The sequence below is a fragment of the Brienomyrus brachyistius genome, chromosome 7 (assembly GCF_023856365.1).
Source record: "Brienomyrus brachyistius isolate T26 chromosome 7, BBRACH_0.4, whole genome shotgun sequence".
NCBI lineage: Eukaryota > Metazoa > Chordata > Actinopteri > Osteoglossiformes > Mormyridae > Brienomyrus > Brienomyrus brachyistius.
The window spans coordinates 26,383,931-26,389,980 of NC_064539.1; positions in this window are offsets into that span (position 1 = coordinate 26,383,931).

Genomic DNA, 6,050 nt, shown 5'->3' on the forward strand with positions numbered 1-6,050 from the left:
TGATTTTTGAGTAACCCTTGCCTATATTGAGAAATGTATAGATATCAAATTAACTTTACAAGCAACCCTCTTTGCCTATACAATATTCATTAAATGGGCACATATGAATCATTTAAGTATATAATAGAGATTGTATAATAAATATATATAATCAATACCACGATATATTTCACTATATAAATATATGGTTCTCATTATACTGCAAGTTATAATTATAATTTCATAAAATATGTAATACAGAAAGCAGCAGATATCTGAATAGTTTTATATATTTAAATTTAAAAAAACCACTGTACATTATACAATTTTTATTTTTCTAGTAATTCCAGAAGAGTATATTTGCAGATTAAAATGATTATAATCAAAATACTTTATCAGGATAAAAGATATTTTTTATCATTGACTTATAGCTATAATTATAGCTGTTTGTAAACAGATAATGATAAACTTACACAGGTATTTGTAACACGACTGCTAAATTCAATTGTGGTGTATGAACTCACACAGATAAACGTGCTGAGGAGCACCTTTAAGGTACAGTCTTATAAAATATGATCCAAATCAAATGCATTTACGATTCAAACATTTAATTGGCAGATGAGCCCAGTGAGTTTTCACCTTCCTATTCCATGCATTTCTTCGTAAATGGATTAACGTAAATCTGATGCAATCCACGTTCACATTAACATATGCTTCACTTAATTACCTTTACATTTGATTTTATTTTCATTAAATTTGACTGCTGGTCTTTGCTTAGGACATTGAGACAGGCATTGTGTTTTATGTTGCATATGTTGTTCATAGATTAACAAATTTACATTCATTATAATAAATTATTACGTTGCCTTGCAGGTGTATGTTAGGACCCTGTGTTTCTTTGTGGCACTGTTTTCGATACCCTCCTCTTGTCCACTAACTGTTACTCACTGTCTCCAAGGGTGGGAGTGTTAATATTGTCCATGGCCCGGTGCCTGCGGAATCTTCTGGAATGTTATCCCGTGCTTTCCTCCACGGCAGTGTCATTCGATTGCACATCACGTGTGCGTGTGCGTGTGCCCTGTGCCCTGTGCCCTGTGCCCTGTGCCCTGTGCTGGACTGGCATCCCATCCAGAGTGGATCTCCTCTTCTTTTTGGAGTAGGTCCCCAACTCACCGTGACCCCGTGCTGGGTAACACTTACGGAAGATGGATTTGATCAATGAATGAAATCCTATTAGGCCACATAATTATTAATTCATCATTTCCAAAAACTTTAAGTCGATCATTTGTATATGCCTAAGACACCGAATTAAAATGGTTATTTTGTTACTCCCTTCAGCTTTACCCCTTGTCTCATGCATGTCAGATTCATCTACACATATACTTTTAATTTATTTAATTTCATTTAGTGTTTTCAACACTCTATTACCTTAAAAATTAAATATGCTGGGCATACTTGGTTACCTCTTTTTGGGGTTGTTTTCTTGCTTTCTTCCTCTTTCCCAGTAGACTGACTCTATCATTTGTAATGATTCTCTAATTTGTAACATCAGTTCCTAATTAATCTCATATTCCGTGTTTCATCTGGGGACTCCTGCACTGGGATTTCATCACTGTTGCTGAAAGACACTGATCATGCAGTATGTCCACATTAAGATGCAAGTGTAAGTTTTGCGTGTGACATTAGGCCCCTGTGCTGCCATCAGTTAACTGTTCTGCATGACTCCGCACAACACCTTGGCATCCCGCTGAGACTCCTGTATATCCATACACTCATGATTACGAGGTGAGCGAACGCAGGATACTCTGGAAGATCCCTGAGGTCAACAGGCCGAGCTTCACTCCTCATGTATGGTCCTACACATTAGCATGTTGCCATTCGGTTGCTTGTGTGAATGCCTGTATTTAGCAGACTTGGATGACAAATCTAGAAACGTGATTGGAGGTGGCATGGGTAAAGGTAAATCTGCTCCCTAAAGTAAATATTCTTTTTTGTTCATCTTATGTATAAAAAAAAGATGTATTAAAAAATGACCATTGAGTATTATGTGTGCAGGGAGTAAAATTCATCTGGAATAAAACCTGGGACTGTTCAAATCAGGTCATTCTAGTGTTTGAACTGTTATGGATCTGTTTGTTATTGAACGCAGTTGATATTGTTAGTATTATTTTCTTGTTATGGGTATAATTGCATGTTGATTTACACCTAAATACAGTGTCTTGGCGATGTTGCAGCATCTCTACTGTGTGGTTGTAAATGTTGTGGACAAAAGACGTGCTTTGCAGTTTATTCTTCTTAGTCTACATACATTTCTACATACTGAAAGCACCATATTAATTTTTCATCTCTTCGTTCACCTTGTTCAAAGCTGCGGCAGCAATAATTCCCCCGTGAAGTGAAACTCACCCTATAGAGTTGCTTCTTAATTCTCATTAACCCCTCATAATTGGAAAATATCATGTCAAATATGAATATAATACGAAAAATAAATAACTATTGTCACCAATAAGTAAATAAATATGTACTGTAACTAACTAAATACCAGTAATTGAAAAGTAAATTATTAAATACAAGTTTATTTGCTTAAACACAGGATAAAAAAATACTGTGCGATATATTGTTAAAGACTGTATGAAAACTTGCTGATATTCGCATTTTACTCGATGAGAACCTCAGTGCCAGGATGTGGTCAATGGTAGACTTTTTAGGTGTAAAACCAGACTGCTCCGGTCACTGATAGGTAAGCAAGTGATCCTGGATCCTGATAAGGATAAGCCTAGCAAGGACCTTACCTAGCACTGATATCCAGACAATCACCCATCCCTTTCCATATAGGGGCAAGAAGTTCTGTTTTCTAGTCAGTTGGGATGACGCCTGTCTCCCAAATAGAAGCAAAGAACGCCTGCAATGCCAGGAGGACAACCTCACCACCAGCCTGGAGAAGTTCACCCCGGATACTGCAGATCCCTGTGGGGTTCTCCACCCCCCCCCCCCCCAGCTGGTTCACCACCTATGCAATCTCAGTGAGATTGGATGGCTCACAGCTAATGGGAGGATCAGCTTTGAGAGCCGTGGCCCCAGAGATGTCCAGCATCCTAGCCGGACGATCAGCTTTAAACGGCTGCTCGAAAGTAGCCGGCCCAGCGGGTCACAACTGCAGTGTCATCCAGAAGGACCGTTCCATCTCCTGTCCTGATTGCGACTCTCCAAAGAACAGATTCGGATGTGTGTAATGCTTCGACTCCTCTGTAAGCAGGATGTGGGTCACTAGGCCACAGATGGTGTGTCGCTTGCTCATAGATTCCTCTAACAAATGCCTCCTTATCTGCCCTCAGTGCCCTCACAGTCGTCCTTTTCAGTTCCCAGTACAGACCAGAGTTGCCATCAAGCTCTGCACTGCAACTCCTCTGCCAAGCAGAGGTTAAATTATAGTCATACAGTAAAATTAATTTGAAATCATTATTATTTTAATGTAGTAAACATGGGAAAAATCATATGATCACATACATAAGTGTTAACAAGTATTAGGTACTGCTATTATGTAAGTATATAGTAATACATATTGAACAATATTTTAGGGGTGGCATGGTACTGAGGCGGACAGCACTGTTGCATCACACTTCAGGGACCTGCATTCAGGTGTCTGCCATGACTCCACGTGTGGAGTTTGCATGTTCCCCATGCATCATCGTGGGGTTTCTTCCAGGTACTCCAGTCCAAAACATGCTGAGGCTAATTGGAGTTACCAAACTGCCCACAGGTGTGCGTGTGAGTGAGTGTGCCCTGTGATGGGGTGGTGTCATGTCCTGCCTTGGGCCTATAGGCTTCAGACCCCTTGCAATCCTGAATAGTACAAGTAGTTTCAGGAAATGGATGAACAATATTTTGCTATTCATCCATAATTGCTGGTCCAGCAGAGTGTCTGGGTAATCCTGGAGATATGGACATGAGTCACTGGATACCGTGGATGGGCTGCCTACGGGCAAAATGGAGACAGCTACTCAGCGTATTTCCTGACTGTGAGAGGAACCCAAGGAGAACAAGCAGAACATGGGAACACCATGAGAAACACTGTGAGATTAAAGACTGAAGATTCAAGAAACTTTATTGTCATTCCACACATATTCACACATGTTGTGGAGCGAAATAAAATACTCAGGTCACGGATAAGCCACAGGGCTAGTCACACACACTTATAAAAATACAAATTAAATATAAAAGGGGGGTGCAGAGTTCAGCAGTCTTACACTTACACTTCCTGAAATCCACGATTACTTCCTTAGTTTTCTTTACGTTGATGCAGAGATTATTTTTCCTGCACCAGTTCTCCAAGCGCTCCACCACCTGTCTGCATGCGGATTTGTCACCATTCCTGATGCATCCCACCACTACCGTGTCATCCGCAAACGTCATCATCAGGCAGCTGCGAGGTTTAGCTGAACAGTCGTGTGTCAGTAAGGTGAACAGGAGGGGGCTCAGCACACAGCCCTGTGGGGAGCTGGTACTGAGGGGTAATGGTGGAGGAGGAGAGGTCGTGGATTTTAACATGCTGTGGTCTGTCAGTCAAGAAGTCCAGGACCCAGTTGCAGATGGAGGAGCTTCAGACCAAGAACATACAAACTGCATCCACAGAGCCGGGGACCAAAGCCACGACGTGTAAAACTAAAGTATAACAGTCTGACCCAATGTGCAGCTTTGTATCTATATATCCATTGTATTAATTGATGAATGAAGCTTTAAAATTATTAACCTTTGAAAGGAAAAAGTTAATGTCTAAAGGGCAGTATGGGTTTTGAAATCTGAGCTAAGATTATCTCATTAACACTGATCACTCACACGATTTGACCAAGACATGCATTCGCTTCTCCCAAAAGAACAATCAGAGGTCTGCTTTATGTTCCTGAATATAATCAGTGCTTATGGTCATTATCATAGAGGTTATTTAATGGAAATATCTGCAATCATTTCCTGGGCCCTCGGATTTCAGAAGGAGCCTGGAGATCCTGACAGAAATGCAGAGACCCTCAATGAGAAGCTGTAAACACCACACACTGAGTGGGGGTGAGATGTGGAACCCCCAACCATACTGGTATGAGAAAGGCAGAAGTACCAGCCATGCCAATGAAATCAGAAACTACTTTTCCAATATGTTATTAAAATAATGAAAACAATATCATCTCTGTTTGAAAACAGTCTGACTAAAGTCCGAGTAAAAATAACTAAAAAGACCTTTGTTTTTGAATAATGGGGTATTATTGCCATCTAGTGTCAAATAAGCAAATGACACTGTGCATGAATTTGCTACACTGTTGTACTACCTATAGTATATGTGTATTTTTTATTAAATTATACATTTATTATTAATAGGTATTGCAATTATAATTATTATTACTCTCATGGAATGTAAATATATATTTTAAGTGTTGCCATCTTCATTCTCTAAACGTATTGTCTCTTAAACAAAAACCTGTCAGGTTAACTTCACGTGTCATTCTTACGGTACAATGTTATCTCCGTAAAATACTTTCAGTCGCATCCGTGTGAAATGTTGTGCAAAAATAACCGTATCTTGTTTTTGCTATTTTACTAATAAACTTTAGAAGTAGACAGTAACTAAACAAAATATAAAGTATCTTCCTATTCATATTATTTAAACAGATTTTTTTCTATTTCAGTCATTGCGCTTTTATTTTAATTATTTTGGAATTACAATGCTGAGACGTGTTATTTTATAGGTTTTATTTTATTTCTTACATGACATGAGTAGTAAGAGCGCGGAATGTCGTCAGGCGGCTTAACTAAGTTACCATGGTAGCTCAGCGGGGATTCATTTAAGACACGTTGATGGAATGGAATTCCCACTTAAATGAGCCAGACTTGTCGAAATAAGTCAGGCTTTCCCTTAATCCTGCTTCGTGGAAGTTTCACAAAGATGATCTTATTTAATTGTGTAAACTGCAACTAGCTTGGTGTGTTTAACAGCATAACACATATAGCAAGGCTGATAACTCAGCGGTATATAGCGTTTGCTGTTAGGGCATAAGAATGAGTAAGAAGCCCGTCAAAAAATG